The 16,196-nt window shown below is 35.1% G+C and overlaps 1 long non-coding RNA gene across 3 annotated transcripts; it reads left to right on the top strand.

Annotated features, from left to right (window-relative positions):
• The first annotated feature begins 1,241 nt into the window (after positions 1-1,241).
• Positions 1,242-14,941, top strand: LOC110916790. Of its 3 annotated transcripts, XR_002580016.2 has the most exons (5): positions 1,242-1,375; positions 1,495-1,588; positions 6,224-6,303; positions 6,379-6,497; positions 14,723-14,941. It is a non-coding gene; the product is annotated as an uncharacterized LOC110916790 (long non-coding RNA). The 3 variants fall into 3 exon arrangements; XR_002580015.2 differs by lacking the exon at positions 14,723-14,941 and having other exon boundaries at positions 6,379-6,714; XR_002580017.2 differs by lacking the exon at positions 14,723-14,941 and having other exon boundaries at positions 1,251-1,375; positions 1,508-1,588; positions 6,379-6,714.
• The last annotated feature ends 1,255 nt before the right edge of the window (positions 14,942-16,196 follow it).

Raw genomic sequence — 16,196 nt, forward strand, 5'->3', positions numbered from 1 at the left:
AAAAAAAAATGGATGAGGTCGGATTATTATTGGCTAATAACTGACTTGGGATTATTATCGGCCAATTTCAGAAAGATGAGATTATTATTTTCCAATTTGCCATTGACATTTATCCATCTACACTTTCTAAAAAATTATAAAATGTCATTTTTGCCCTACATTTCGATGTAAATTTTTTCGAAAATGAGGCAGGTTAAATATAATGTGTTTTCCTGCGTATTTTATGTATATTTTCAGTTGGTCTACGTTTTGACATTTTAATGCATGTGTCGGTAGAAACTCATTTTTCAACGTAAAGGATATTTATTAATTCACGTTTCGACATAATTTTTTTCAGGAAACTAGTATGGTTAAATATAATACGTTTTCATGCTTATTTTTATGTGTGTTTTCGGCTGGTCTACGTTTTTACGTTAACTGTGTTTGGAAACGGGTAGGGTAAAATATAATACGTTTTCATCCAACGACATAAATTCGAGTTATTGTACGTTCAGGAAACGCGTATGGTTAAATATAATACGTTTTCCCCTCACATACACCCTCATTGCCAAACACCATTTTAGAGCTTGTAACTTTTCAAAAAGCCAATAAGGGGCTGTTTGGCAATATCTGAATGGTTAAGTGCTGAACCAGTAAGAGGTCCGAATCATTAAGTGCTGAACCAGTAAGAGGTCTGAACCATTAAGAGCCTGTATAATGCTTAACCGTTCAGAGGCAAATGTCTGACCAATTCAGATTAGAGGTCTTAACCATTCGGACTCTGTATAAATCTTAACCATTCAGAGGCAAATGTCTGAACCATTCAGACATCTGCTCATGAAACAAACAGTCTGAACCATTAAGGGCATGTTTGGGTAAGCTTTTTGAAACAACTTATTAACTTATTGGCTTTTTGAAAAGTCATAAGCTCTAAAATGATGTTTGGCAAAGAGGGTGTATGTGAGGGAGAAAAGCCAATAAGTCAATAAGTCACAAAATCCTGACTTTTCCAAGAAGCCAATAAGTCAATAAGTTGTTTCAATAAGCTTACCCAAACATGCCCTAAGTGCTGGACTAGTAAGAAGTCTGAACCATTAAGAGACTCATTAAGAGGTAAACAAACAGCCCTAAATTGTTTTAAAAAGCTTAGGGAAACATGCCCTTAGTATGGTGGTTGGGGATGTGTAGCCGCATTTCCTACTCAAATTGCTTTGCCCTTTAGTATCGGGTTATGCAGACCCGGTTATCTAATATGGGTCCAATTTTGTTGTCCGTATATATAGTTTTAACCCGACATAAAAATCACTTATCCATCTATCTCCAGGGTTTCCCCTCTCTCTCTCGCTCTGCTCTTTACGGATCTTCATAGATCTTCAAATCATCGCTCGGATTCAAGGTTAGATTACCAATCTCTCCGATTAAAAATAGTTTATGGATTGTTTGGCTTTGATGTTTTTAAACATTGATACACAATGAATATCTTTTGTGTTTATCCGTGGTTTATTTTACTCTTAGTATTACGGTTCAGATCTGAACAGTAGATCGCCGGAATAGCATTGCCGGTATCGCCGCTGCTGACGTCACACCATCACCGATCGAACTTCCACAGGTACTATTTTCATCTATCGAATCGTTTAATTTGTTCCGATTGTTTGCGGTTTTCTAGTGTTAGGGTTTCGGTTTTATTTAGGTATTTTTCAACGATAATAGGTTTCATTTGTAGCCTGTTCAGTTCTCATGCGTTATTTTAAATGAACTGGTAGGAGAATATAATGGAAAGAATGCATTAGAGGCTCTTTGTTCTAACATTAGGGTTTAGATGTTCGTACATGTGTTATTATCAATGGTGGTGACTGGTGAGAGTTGGATTTTTGCACATTCTTTTGTTTTACAATCATGTGAGAACAGAAATTTGGCAATAAACTTTAATTTTAGGGTTGAGATTTATAGATTCATGTTAAATTAGGGTTCATTCTAGTATTCAACCTTAGTGATCAAGAAATGAAAAAATGGTGTATAGTTTAAATACATTGTAGTTAGGGTTTTCGCGGTGCCTTTAATGCCTCACATAGTCACATCTTAAGTGATAAGCAACTCTGTATGTTTTTAGGACTTGATTACATGATCACTGTAGTTTTTTTAATAATATGTGATCTATCTGGAAAACTGTTTTTGTACTCACCGATTTTGGTTGCTTTTACATTTACGTGCAAATTTGATATTTTAAGCCTGAAAATGATTAAAAATACTTTATTTGTATTTGTATTTTAATTAAATTAAAATAAAATTCATAGAAAAACGAGAAAGCATTGTAACTTTTGCTCTTGTCCAATAAATCTTTTGACCTTTTTGGGTTCATGATCAGTTGTTAACCTTTAACTTTAATAAGTACATTGGGTGTAAAGATCATTTATTGTGTGGCGCTTATTCGATCCTAAACCTATGTTCTATCAATAAACCTTCGGATCAGGTCGATCATTCTATCCTAAACCTACGCTCATTCTATCCTAAACGTACATTCATTCTAACAGCAGGCTTAGTTAGGGTATGTGTCTTTTGTTTAAGTGGTTTAGTATCTGTCTGGGATCAGTTGTGTCTTTTGGATTTGTCTATTATCTTTTGGAACAATTGCATGTCTTTGTCAACAATGGTTTGTCTTCAGGAAGAATGTTTTATGTTATGAAAATGATCACAGGTTGTAAAGATGCCATATTTATTAATGTCACCTGTTTAGTGATTTTATTAGCAGCGGGTGCGTTTGTTTTATCGCCTCATAGTTGTTTTAGGGTTTGTGGTGTGTGTATACCTTATATCTTACGACAGAAAGTTTCTCCTTTGATCCATTTCTCTTTTTAGCGAACTTCACATTTTCATCATCAATCCAGTTGCCAATCTTTTTGTTGAATAACTCCAAGTATGCAATGCTTGTTGTGATTTAGTTGAAAAGCCACAAGAACTGTTCCAAATCACCAACATTGAGAACTATAATATACTCAAAGTAAAATTAAATTTATAAAAGAAATAGCAAATGGGGAAGACGGGTCGGCCTAAACACCGTTATTTACCAAGGCAAATAAGTGAACAACAAAGAAATTCATAAAGGTATAGTCACCAAGGTAAACCAGTCAAACATCCATGTAAGGCGGTAACAATTATTTCAACCAACAAAAAACAAAGATATTATAAGACATAAATCTTATATAGTTATATCATACAAAAAAACATCATAGAATTTGTTTTTTCAAACCTTTTTCTTTGCTCGGTGATGAAATCTTTGCATATAGTCCTCAGCATATGAAATTTTCTATTAGCTTTTATGTAATTTGAACATCTAAAAATAGCGTCACCATTTTAATAAATTTTCGGAACCGTATCTGGTCCCGCCGTAACGCGCGGGTTTGCGTCAACTCGTTTTAATACAAAATGTAACGACTAAACCCTAAACCCTAAATCGCTAACTGTTACATATTTGGTTTAAATGTCAAGAAAGATCATTTTAAGGCTTAGATGTTGATTAAACAAAATGCCCACGCCATTTTCGTCTTTTTGTCCATAATTGAGCCAATTTTTAGTCTAGTGCTGATGTGTCATCACATGGTGAGGTATTTAAGTGTACAAGCCTACATGACATCTTTGATTGGGTTATGCTTCTACGTACTCTTTTGTAACAATCAAATAGTTATATATTAAAAAAATTGGTCAAACGACTATTTAAGAAAAAAAAAAAAAGATCAGTCAAACGACCATGAGTTTTATGTTTTTAAACTTCAAATAGTGGCAGGATCTAAAACAAATAATCAAACTGTGGATAGTGGGGTATGGTTATATAGTCTAATAATAACCAATCATTCTAGATAGCTAGCTCCAAGTCTAAACTTCACTATAAAATTTATTATGTACCAAAAATGAGTGCAGCTGGAAAATAACTAAAATGAAATTAATCAATTATGAATGAACAATTTTGATTGTTATGATCTCGTTTACTAACAACACCCAAGACACAAAAGCAAACCATGTATGCTTTGACCGTCATACGAATGAAAGCAGAAGTTAAATATTAGCTAGTAACTTAGTATAGAGTAGAGAACGTACTACACATATTCGGCTCGGAACAACAACCAAGTAGATCTGAATGCCGTTCTCCATTACCATAAGATCCTCTAGCGGAAGTTAAATTTTGTCCATACATAGTCGGAGATGTGCTTCTACAAGACCATTTACAAGTCAAGAATATAGAAAAATGAGGCCTATAAAGCTTGAACATTATAATCTGGTATATTTTAGCAATTCATTATAGTAAATTGTATATTTAAGAATACAGAAGATAATGACCTTGAAGTTGAGTGTGTCTTCTTATTTGAATTGCTCTCGTATTGAAATACTTACAAGACCATTTACAAATCAAGAATATAGAAAAATGAGACCTATAAAGCTTGAACGTTATATTATAATCTGGTATATTTTACCAATCCATTATAGTAAATTGTATATTTAAGAATATTTAAAAATATAGAAGATACTTATATAGCTCGAGCTTGAACTCGACTCGGTTCGATCTTATGTTTCTAAATCTCAACCTCGGCTCGTTTATTAATCATTTAATCATTAACCGATTTATGAGTTTTCATGTATATATTTCAATTATAACTTCTATATATAACACGATATGTCTTATTTAACCCTTTTATCATAATTATTATAACACTAACTATTGTATAAATATATAGTTAATATATAAAATAAAAATTATATAGCTTGCTCGAACTCGATAATAGAAGCTAGGTCAGGCTCTTTATTTAAAAAACTTGGTTTTAGCATCCGATTAACACATGAGCAATTTCGAGTAACACATGAGCACCGAAAAACCATCAATAAAGTGAGAAGAACAAGAATCTTAAAATACCTGTACACCCGAGACAAGAGATCCAGCAAGAACACCCGAAAGGGTCTCAACACCAAAGAAAATCCTGAATAGTCCAAAGGCACCATTTTCATACTTATGATCCATACTAGAATATATATAAAATAAAGACTAAAAAATCAAGGCAATTGTAGCTTCTGATTCACTAAATATAAACAAAAAAACAATACAAATAAATCAAAACAAACCTGTTCAAGAGACATTTTATCCATTGCCGTGCTCTCATGCTTTTCAACCACCTTATCAAAAAACTGAACCAAAACACATTCATCATCATCATCAGAATCCACACCACATGCGGTTCAAACATAACCGAAAAACAAAACAATATTCCACTAACACCACTTACCTTCACATCATCAGCATTACTAAAAGTTTTCAAAAAAGCAATCAATGCATGAGTGTCACACCCCGTATATTTCCCGGTGGGCCTGGATGGGTACGTGACTAGATTGATATCAAATACACAAATAGCACAGCGGAAGTCTTGGATTTAAAATACTATTGCAAATAATAATGTCTGAATGTTCAAAATATAATACAGACGGATATATCAAAAGATCCACAGACGGATCGAAAATTTACAAAATAAAATAACAAACTACTAGGCTTCATATACAAGGAGTTGCAAATTCCTCTTAAGCATTACCGGCACTTCTAGCCTATTTCGTAACCTTGCAACCCGTCACTTAGTCTTTTGTAGATATGTCAGTGTACATTGTTAATACAAATAACCGACCCATTTTGAAAATGTTTAAAAATCATTTTCATGCACACATTGGTACATATATTTTCATAAATAACTCGGGATAAACTATGTCTTATGTTATCAGTTTTACAAGCTTGACAATACACACGGGGCCCGGAAACAATGCCGAGAACAAGATTAACCGACACACCACTTTTACCCTTATTGGGTAAACCCGTATTGGGTTATAAAAAACATTTTAATATAGCATTAGCATATGTCGGGTGTATGCCTACACCTCGTGCTTAGGTCGTGGCCACTTGCAATTAAATGAGCCGAGCATGGTCTTTGATCCCATACCCGACCATGTGGTAATAATATACCGTATCCCAAGCCCGTATAGGGAAAATAGGCAGGGCCGACCCTGATAATTCGTGTACCCCTCGAGCTCGAAATTGAATAAGATTTTGGTCCATTCTTCGTCTTCCTCCGTCTTTTCCAGAAGCCGTCTGCCGATTTTGTGTTAAAGTCAGTGTTAATCGATATTGTATTGCTCAATGTATCAAATTGATCTCGATTTTTTTTTTTAAAAGTACTGAACGCTTTAGTTTGTTTATGTTTCACTACCTATTAAGGAGTATCATCATCACATATATTGATTTTGATTGGCCGTTGAATTGGACAACACAAGGCCGCCTTAGCAAAACCCTAGACGGTGAGTAATATCAATTCATCTCAAACTATATGTTATTAATGTATGATTTCATTAAAACTTTGTTAACTAAGACAGGCTTAAGTAGTAGCAGAAATGGCGACTTCACGTAAGGGAGTTCGGTAATGGAACCCAGAGCGTTCAATTCAGCAAGGAGCCGAATAACCTTTACAATCTCAACTCATACAATCACTCTGGTAATTTTCAAAGCATTTTATTACAATTGCGATGTTTAGTTTATGATTTTTGAAGGTTATGTTAGTGTTTTGATTGTGATTGTTAGTTTTGATAATATGTAATGAATAGATTGTGACATCTAGAGTCATAACTTATAACTGAGAGGTTTAGTTTGTAGCAACTGATATTACATTTGTTTGGGGTTTTTAAGCATTAATCTGCAATGAATTTATTATATATGGCTTTAAAGAGGTGTGTTCAGTTGATTAGTAACAAATATCCGGTCCCCACTATTAATGTATACATTGTGCTTATTGTTTTTTCCCTCGATTTAAATGATAATTATGGATGCAATTGTTGTGGTGATGGATCCGTTAACTAAGAAGTTTCAAAAAACAATTAATGGTAACAATGTATATGTCTTATTACATAGCTATGTACTGTAATACCCTTTCAAAGATCCATATGAAGGCACAAAAGAAGATCAAGGTATCACCTCTGTCACACCCTCAAAATACCACCCATGGGAAACCCTATTAGGCGTGTGACAAACCAATAACGAGCCACTAATCATATTGAACCAATCACAAGTTGTTAAATAAAATCATCAATTATTACTGAAAAGTACCGTCAATAAGTTTAAATGAAAACCAACATGTTCAGCGGAAGCAAATAAAAGAAATCATAGTTTAACTGTTTCAAATTAAATGTATGTAATCAATAAACCCATCATTCGTATCCAATCAGCACGACCCATGACCACTCCAGCTACTTCAGACAGCAAGTTCCAAATCTATATAATCTAACGACCTGCGAGCATGCAACAAGTGTATCAGACAACGCTGGTGAGTTCATAGTTTTACGAAAACGTTGGTTACCAAGTGTTTAGTTAATCCATTGAATTTAAATCTGAAAGTAATGTTGATAACAACCCGAATACAAGACGGCTTCTGATTATTTTGCCCTTTCTCCAATGCTCCTATCAAAGCATTGGTCATGACTAGGTTATTAGTTCAACACCCGTCCTCCCAGGTACGGGGTGAGGTTGCCAAACCTAAGTAGCGCTACTAACTAATACCATGTTACCTCCCAGGTAACCAAACAACACGGAGGGACTTTAATGGTGATAGGATGAGTATATTATCCAACATTCTCGTTTTTACCCAAAAGACTTATCCCTCCTCGGGATACCCACTGACTGTCCCAACCACCGGGATGCATGCTCAAGAGAGATGAACTCACCTTAGATTGCTCGGTGTGTTATGTTACTAGTTTCCAAGTTGGCCAATCAAACCCTACCGTGGTTACCAAAGATGATCAGTTTCTCAATTACTTAATGCAAGTTATATTACATAAAACAAAGAGTTGAATGCCATTTTAGTCCCTGTGGTTTGGGCCATTTTGCCAGTTTAGTCCAAAGGTTTCATTTTTAACCTGTGGGTCCAAAAAGGTTTCACAGTTGCCATTTTAGTCCACTTGGATAACTTCATCCATTTTTTCTGTTAACGAGAAGGCCAATTCGGTCATTTTGTATGTAATTCTGTTAACTAAAAGGGCAATTCAGCCATATAAAATGACCGAATTGGCCTTCTCGTTAACAGAAAAAATGGATGAAGTTAACCCAGTGGACTAAAATGGCAACTGTGAAATCTTTTTGGACCCACAGGTTAAAAATGAAACCTTTGAACTAAACTGACAAAATGGCCCAAACCACAGGGACTAAAATGGCATTTAACTCTAAAACAAATAATAATATTCACGTATCTTCACATAAGTTAAAATAATTAACCATGCAATCCAATCAATAACATTTATCCTAGTATCTCATAGTGGGTGTTAGAATCTTCTAATTATTAGTTTGTTTTCATGACCAAGTATAACAAATCACAATACATGAAAGTATACGACCACATACTTTGTCTATGGCCCAATTACCAGGACACGGCTCAATTAAACGATGCAGGCCCAAGAGTTGAGGTGCTGCCCAACGAAGTGTGCGAGCGAGTCCTTGTTGTGCGACTAGGCCCAACAACCGATGTGCAACCCATACGGATGTTTGGCCCATGTGCAGCATGTGCGACTTGAGGTTACGGGTCCAACAGCCTTCGGCCCGTCACACCAATGTGTTATTGGTTAACAATGCCTGGCCCAACCATTTATGTTTATATGCACATCTAAGGATTTGTGCGGCCCGGTAAATATGCAAGGCTCATTTACATGTGCGACTAGTTTAGTTTAATGCGACAACCCGTTTTACAAGTGTGCGAGCCCAGCTAATGCACCCCACCAGCCCCGAGTTCAGCGACGAGCAATAACATTCCCATGTTGTTCGACTTAACCCATCAGTTTAACACTTAAAACTACTAAATCATATTAGTGCTCTACTACATCTAACACTAGCAATAAACTAAACAGTTGATGTGATTATCATGCAGACATGGATCAATTATTCAAAGGTATCACCTCATATTCATGCATAGCAACCAACTTTCCTTCACTACATAATGTCTATATTTACTAACAGTTAACCGAAACGACCCGTGTACAATCTATAATTAAATTACACTACTAACTCCCTTTTCCGAAATCACGAAATCTGTTAGCAGGCACCCTAGTTTACTAGTTGTTCATCATGGACTTATTTATGTTAATGAGTTCAATCCAATCATATCCGGCAATCGATCCGACTTACACATAAAATCACGTTATGTATTCAAGTTTTTAAATCATGCATACCCTAACTAAATAAATAATCAAACGATCAGGTACAATCGGCGAGAACTACGACAACCAAAGAAGGTGATATACTAGCCGAAACAATCAATTCTTTTACATATAACCTAACGATCTACTCTTTTGCAAACAACATAACAGTCAACAAGTATAATCTCGGCCAAATATAACAAAGAATCAACACTAAATAACCAGATTACACTAACCGAATGATGAAACGTAGGAGAGAGAGCTGGATACGAGGGAAGGAGGTCTCGAGGTCTGTTGTCGCAAGCCAAAGAGAAACAAAAAGAAATAGGGTTTGGTGTATTATGATATTCGTGAGAGCTACAAGGAAGTTACGTAACATCCAATTATAATACCAATGCATAAGTGGGCCGGTTGTCTTCCTTGGGCCAAAGAGAACCAGGCCGAGATGGTCAAATACACAAAGGGTTTCTATCTCTTCAATTAATAAAAGTGCATGGGACCATTTATATATATTAATTAAATCGGAACAAGGCTGCCGAACCCTCTTGGGTTTGTATTTCTTGCTTGAGCTTTTATGATACTGGGCCGGGTACAAACAACTCAAAAGGGTGGACCGGGTTTCGGGTTTAGAAGATTTGAGTTTATGACTTCAAGTGTGAGCCGAGATGTGTGTGTGCCAAGATGCCCAAATGCGACCCAATATGTGTGTGCTCAACCAGTTCATGACCCAAGTGTATCAAGTAAATTCGCGGTTCAACCCAATTAATCACCTAACTTAATTAAGCGATACATAAAACGTTTAACAATTCTTAACATAACAATTAATCATGTTCACATAAACCTTTAGTGGTGCACGAGATAGACAAATAGCATAGAAATGCACACTAAAAGTTGTGGGATTTCAAGCAATGTTAACCTTAATTACCTGGGTTGTCACAACCTCTGCCGAGCAGATGGCGGTATCCAATTGAGATGGCGGTATCCAATTGATCATCCAAGCAAGGTTTCAAGTTTTCCTTTTACTACGAATATAACCATGTGACCAAGTGGTAGCAAGACAGTTGGTGAAATGGAGCCTGGCTTATATTTTGCAAACCAGATGAAGGACATACTACCAATATTGCCCTGCTTTAAAGCAAGAGGATACACATTTGCCAACATGTAATGTAGAAATCTTGTTTCTTCTAGAGGTATGTCAAATATTACTGTGTTTTTTCTCATATAACAGGTCCAATGGGTTAAATAGAACTTATTAGCTTAAAAGTAAATGGGTGGTAGCACCCAAAGTGTGTAATGCATAGAATTTGTTTCCCACTTGACGCCATTGATCTCTAACGTCAAAACTTGAAATCTGGGTGTTACTAGAACTAAGGCAGGGTTGATTTTTTATTTAAAAAGTTAGTATTTTTATTTAGGTTATTATATGCATATAGGGATTTTAGGGTTTGGACTTTTGGTTAAATTTAATTGATGCTAATGTTAGCTTCAATAGCAAAAAATGATTTTGCGTGATCTTGGCCACATCAAATCATTGATGGTGGTTGGTGATTGTTGAAAGTAAGAGAAACTATTGTTGAATTAATAAATTTGGCTTTAAAATGACAAGGTTAAGAAAAATAATGAATATTATGTGCTACAAAAGCCAAACATAAAGATGTATTAAAATTTTATGTTGTAGAAAAGCCTTATTTTAAATAATATACAATTAACATTTATTATACATAAATAACGTAAAAAATCTAAAAAAAAGTTGGGCTCATGGTATTTATATTATAATATTCCCATAATAAGTAGTTTATTAGAAGCATAAAGATGTATGTCGGCAACTTGGTATGGTGGTATAATTTTGTATATAAATTTTAAATTACTTATACATAAATTTTAGTTAATAAAGAATTACTACCTGAACTTCGCTAAAAATAATCATTTAAATTACTTCTACATTAATTTTAGTGATTGAATAAATGATAAGTTTATAATACATGGAAAGTTGCAAATAGAGCCCAATTTTTTTATCTCGCTCAGGACCACTTTTTTTGTGATTTTTGGAGATGGCCCTGTACGCGTTAAATCCGTTGACATGGCTTTGCCCCATGCATCCTGCGCCCTACAATACGTACTCTTATATAGATATAACCAATGAAATGATTTAAGGAAATTCAAAGCCTCAAGATTTTTTAGGACATTTCTCTGTTACGTGCACCTATAAATATACTAGGGGCCATGTTGATTGATGATACTTTATTTCATTGTAAATATGCATTATGCATTCATTTTCTCATAACAATATTACTTTGAATTGTTAGAGCACCCGGGGCGGTAACGTGATGGCCTTCATCACGCGTTGAACATGAAACGGTACACCGCCGCCACTAGTCCCATCACGCGTTGATCTTTTAACGCGTTGAACTTTGAACTTGTTTGTTGTTTTGTGAATGAGTGAATGAATGGTATCTTGTACATTGTGCATTATAACTTGTATATTGGAATCCCATCACTAGTGATTCCACCCCTCCTACATTTCTATCACTAGTGATAGAATATTGGTTGTACACATGGCATGACTTGATTGGATAGTGGGAGTGATAGATTCTATCACTAGTGAACCACCCCTAGTCCCCTTATTATGTTTTAATAGGTTAGAACCCCATGTAATACACAGGTTGAATAAATGTAATTTTATATACCAAATAATAATAAAATAATATATCTTTAGAAATCTCGTTTATTACATGTGTTGAATAAATGTAATTTTATATATTAAATAATAAAAAAATTATATCTTTAGAAACCCCGCGTATTGTACGGGTTGAGTAAATTTAATTTTATATATTAAATAATGAGAAAAGTTACATTTTTAAGAACCTCATATATTATATGGATTGAGCACATGTAATTTTATATACCAATCAATAAAAAGTTATATCTTGTTATATCTTTATAAACCTTGTGTATTATAAAACCTTTGAACTAAACTTACAAAATAATCCAAACCATATAGATTAAAATGACATTTAAGTCTTTACATTATATTAATTTATAGAGTAAACTTCCGTTTTACTCCCTGTGGTTTGGTCACGTTAATGGTTTTGCCCCACTCCTTTAAAAAATAGTCAGTTTACTCCCTGATCTATGAAGCTCATCACCATTTTACTCCCCGCCCCAAACGACATCCATTCCACTGTTAAATCCTGGTTGTGTGCCCCTCACATGAGGGGCATTTCAGTCTTTTCTCATTCTTACAATTATTATTTAGTATTTATATATAAAAAAGAAAAAAAAACAACTCTCTTTCATGATTAATACATGTATCAACAGATATTTCAATAAAAAACATATTTGAACATCATCGTTCACATTTAATACCTCTTTTTCTCACAATCAACGATCACCTCCTACCGTCTGCACCTGACAACCACCACCTCCCACCATCTCCACCTAACAACCACTACCTTGCACCACCCCCACTGATCACCACCTTGCACCACCCCCACCTGACCTCCACCTTGCACCACCCCCACCTGACCACCAACATAAACCACCGACATCAGAGATCTCTAAACACCACCCAACGATGGTTCCAATGGACTCCGTCGTCACCGTCATAATCCGAGTGTGTAAAGTCGCCGGAGCTAGAGCTCTTGGCTCGAAACCCTAGGAGGTTGTCACCTTCTGAACTCAGATCCACCATCGTCATCTCTGTGGTTACCGAAACCCTAGAGTTCTTTCTTGGCTCGAAACCCTAGATCTGTGTTCATCTCTCCCTCTCTCCTGTTTCTCTCTCGTTCGGCTCTCTCTCTATCTCTTTCTAGTGCAGAATGGTGGTGGTGGTGCACCATGCGAGATGGTATCAGAGATCTCTAAACACCACCCAACGATGGTTCCAATGGACTCCGTCGTCACCGTCATAATCCGAGTGTGTAAAGTCGCCGGAGCTAGAGCTCTTGGCTCGAAACCCTAGGAGGTTGTCACCTTCTGAACTCAGATCCACCATCGTCATCTCTGTGGTTACCGAAACCCTAGAGTTCTTTCTTGGCTCGAAACCCTAGATCTGTGTTCATCTCTCCCTCTCTCCTATTTTCTCTTGTTCGGCTCTCTCTCTCTTTCTAGTGCAGAATGGTGGTGGTGGTGCGCCATGCGAGATGGTGGTTGTTAAGATCTGCCGGTGTGGTGGTGGTGGTACGGGGTTGTTGGTGCGGGATGGTGGTTGGGGGTGATGTTAATGTCTGGTGGTAATGGAGGTGGTGGTGGTTGCGATGGAAGTGTGTGGTGGTTGTGGTGGATGTTGAGTGAGGATGGTGATTGATGGTGGTCACAAAAGGTATAGAGAGAGAGAAGACTGATGAATGATGAATTGAGAAATGGATTGGATTTTTTGTAGGTAATAATAAATAAATACTATATAATATGTAAAATTACTGAATTACCTTTACTTTGAACTGAAAAGACAAAATTTCCCTTACTTCTAACAATAAAAATGAATGGAGTTAAGGCCGGGGAGTATATTAGAGAACCAATAGAAACATCGAAGAGTAAAATGACTATTTTTAAAGGATTGGGGCAAAACCATTAAAACGACCAAACCACAGGGAGCAAAACGGAAGTTAACTCTAATTTATATTTAGTGTATGCCTTTTTTTAATTTCAAGATAAATAATTTTGAAATCTAATAAATATTTCAAAAGATTATATTATCTCCCATACGAATTGTTTAAATTTATATTAAATTCAATTTTATAATTATCTTTTAATTAATATTAATTATCTATAATTAAGTAGGATATAGAGAGAAAACTAAAAAATAAATGGCTCCAATAAATAACATGTGTCCTCCTATTGGTTTATTTTATTATATGTATAGATAAGTTTAAAGTCACAACATAGTAAACAAATAAAAATATGCTTTTTTAATCGGATGGATAAAAGGGAGATTGCTAGTTGCTTACACAATTTTCAAGGCAGAAGCTTTCCTTGAAAATGCAACTAGCCGCAGGATAGATTGAACACCAAGCAGGGCGGATCCAGCTCATATTTGTGGGTTTCTAGGAACCCAGTGCGTTTGGAAAAAAATAGTGAGAATTTTGTCGAATTTAGAAAAAATTAGTGAGAATTAAAGAGAATTTACTAAGCGGATATTTGTGATTTTTGAAGGTTATGTTAGTGTTTTGGTTGTGATTGTCAGTTTTGATAATCTGTAATAAATAGATTGTGACATCTAGAGTTATAACTTATAACTGAGAGGTTTAGTTTGTAGTAACTGATATCACATTTGTTTGTGGTTTTTAAGCATTAATCTGCAATGAATCTAATATATATGGCTTTAAAGAGGTGTGTTCAGTTGATTAGTAACAAATATCCGGTCCCCACTATTAATGTATACATTGTGCTTATTGGTTTTTACCTTGATTTAAATGATAATTACGGATGCAATTGTTGTGGGGATGGATTCGTCAACTAAGAAGTTTCAAAAAACAATTAAGGGTAACAATGTATATGTCTTATTACATAGGCCATAGCTACGTACCGTAATACCCTATCAAAGATCCATACGAAGGCACAAAAGAAGATCAAGGTATCACCTCTGCCGAGCAGATGGCGGTATCCAACTGATCATCCAAGCAAGGTTTCAAGTTTTCCTTCTACTACGAATATAACCATGTGACCAAGTGGTAGCAAGACGGTTGGTGAAATGGAGCCTGGTTCATATTTTGCAAACCAGAAGGACAGACTACCAATATTGCCCAGCTTTAAAGCAAGAGGATACACATAACATTTGCCAACATGGGTTAAATAGAACTTATTAGCTTAAAAGTAAATGGGTGGTAGCGCCCAAAGTGTGTAATGCATAGAATTTGTTTCCCACTTAACACCATTGATCTCTAACGTCAAAACTTGCAATCTGGGTGTTACTATCTCTAACGTCAAAACTTGAAACCTGGGTGTTACTAGAACTAAGGCAGGGTTGATTTTTTATTTAAAAAGTTAGTATTTTTATTTAGGTTATTATATGCATATAGGGATTTTGGGGTTTGGGTTAAATGTAATTGATGCTAATGTTGGCTTCAATAGCAAAAAATGATTTTGCGTGATCTTGGCCACGTCAAATCATTGATGGTGGTTGGTGATTGTTGAAAGTAAGAGACACTATTGTTAAATTAATAAACTTGGCTTTAAGATGACAAGGTTAAGAAAAATAATGAAATATTATGTGCTACAAAAGCCAAATATAAAGATGTATTAAAATTTTATGTGCTAGAAAAGCCTTTTTTTCATATTTTAAATAATATACAATTAACATTTATTATACACAAATAACGTAAAAAGTCTAAAAAAGTTGAGCTCATGGTATCTATATTACACTATTCCCATAATAAGTAGTTTATTAGAAGCATAAAGATGTATGTCGGCAACTCGGCATGGTGGTATAATCTTGCACATAAATTTTAAATTACTTCTAAATAAATTTTAGTTAATAAAGAATTACTACCTGAACTTCGCTAAAAATAATCATTTAAATTACTTCTACATAAATTTTAGTGATTGAATAATTGATAAGTTTATAATACATGGAAAGTTGCGAATAGGCCTCAAATTTTTTATCTCGCTCAGGACCAAATTTTTTTTTTTTTTGTAATTTTCGGAGATAGCCCTATCCGCGCTAAATCCGTTGACATGGCTTTGCCCCATGCATCATCCTGCGCCCTACAACACGTACTCTTATATAGATATAACCAATGAAATGATTTAAGGAAATTCAAAGCCTCGAGATTTTTTAGGACATTTCTCTGTTACGTGCACCTATAACTATATATACTGGGGGCCATGTTGATTGATGATACTTTATTTCATTGTAAATATGAAAAGACGGCCCTCAATGACAATGCATTCTTTCATGAAAATGTTTCGGTTGCTTTCCAACATATGAAAACCATGACTAGATGTATGGTTTAATTCCAATATGTATATTCACTTATAACTTGTGAAATAATGCTAGACATGAACGGGTTGCTATGTTT

Source organism: Helianthus annuus, chromosome 16 (assembly GCF_002127325.2).
Source record: "Helianthus annuus cultivar XRQ/B chromosome 16, HanXRQr2.0-SUNRISE, whole genome shotgun sequence".
Lineage (NCBI taxonomy): Eukaryota > Viridiplantae > Streptophyta > Magnoliopsida > Asterales > Asteraceae > Helianthus > Helianthus annuus.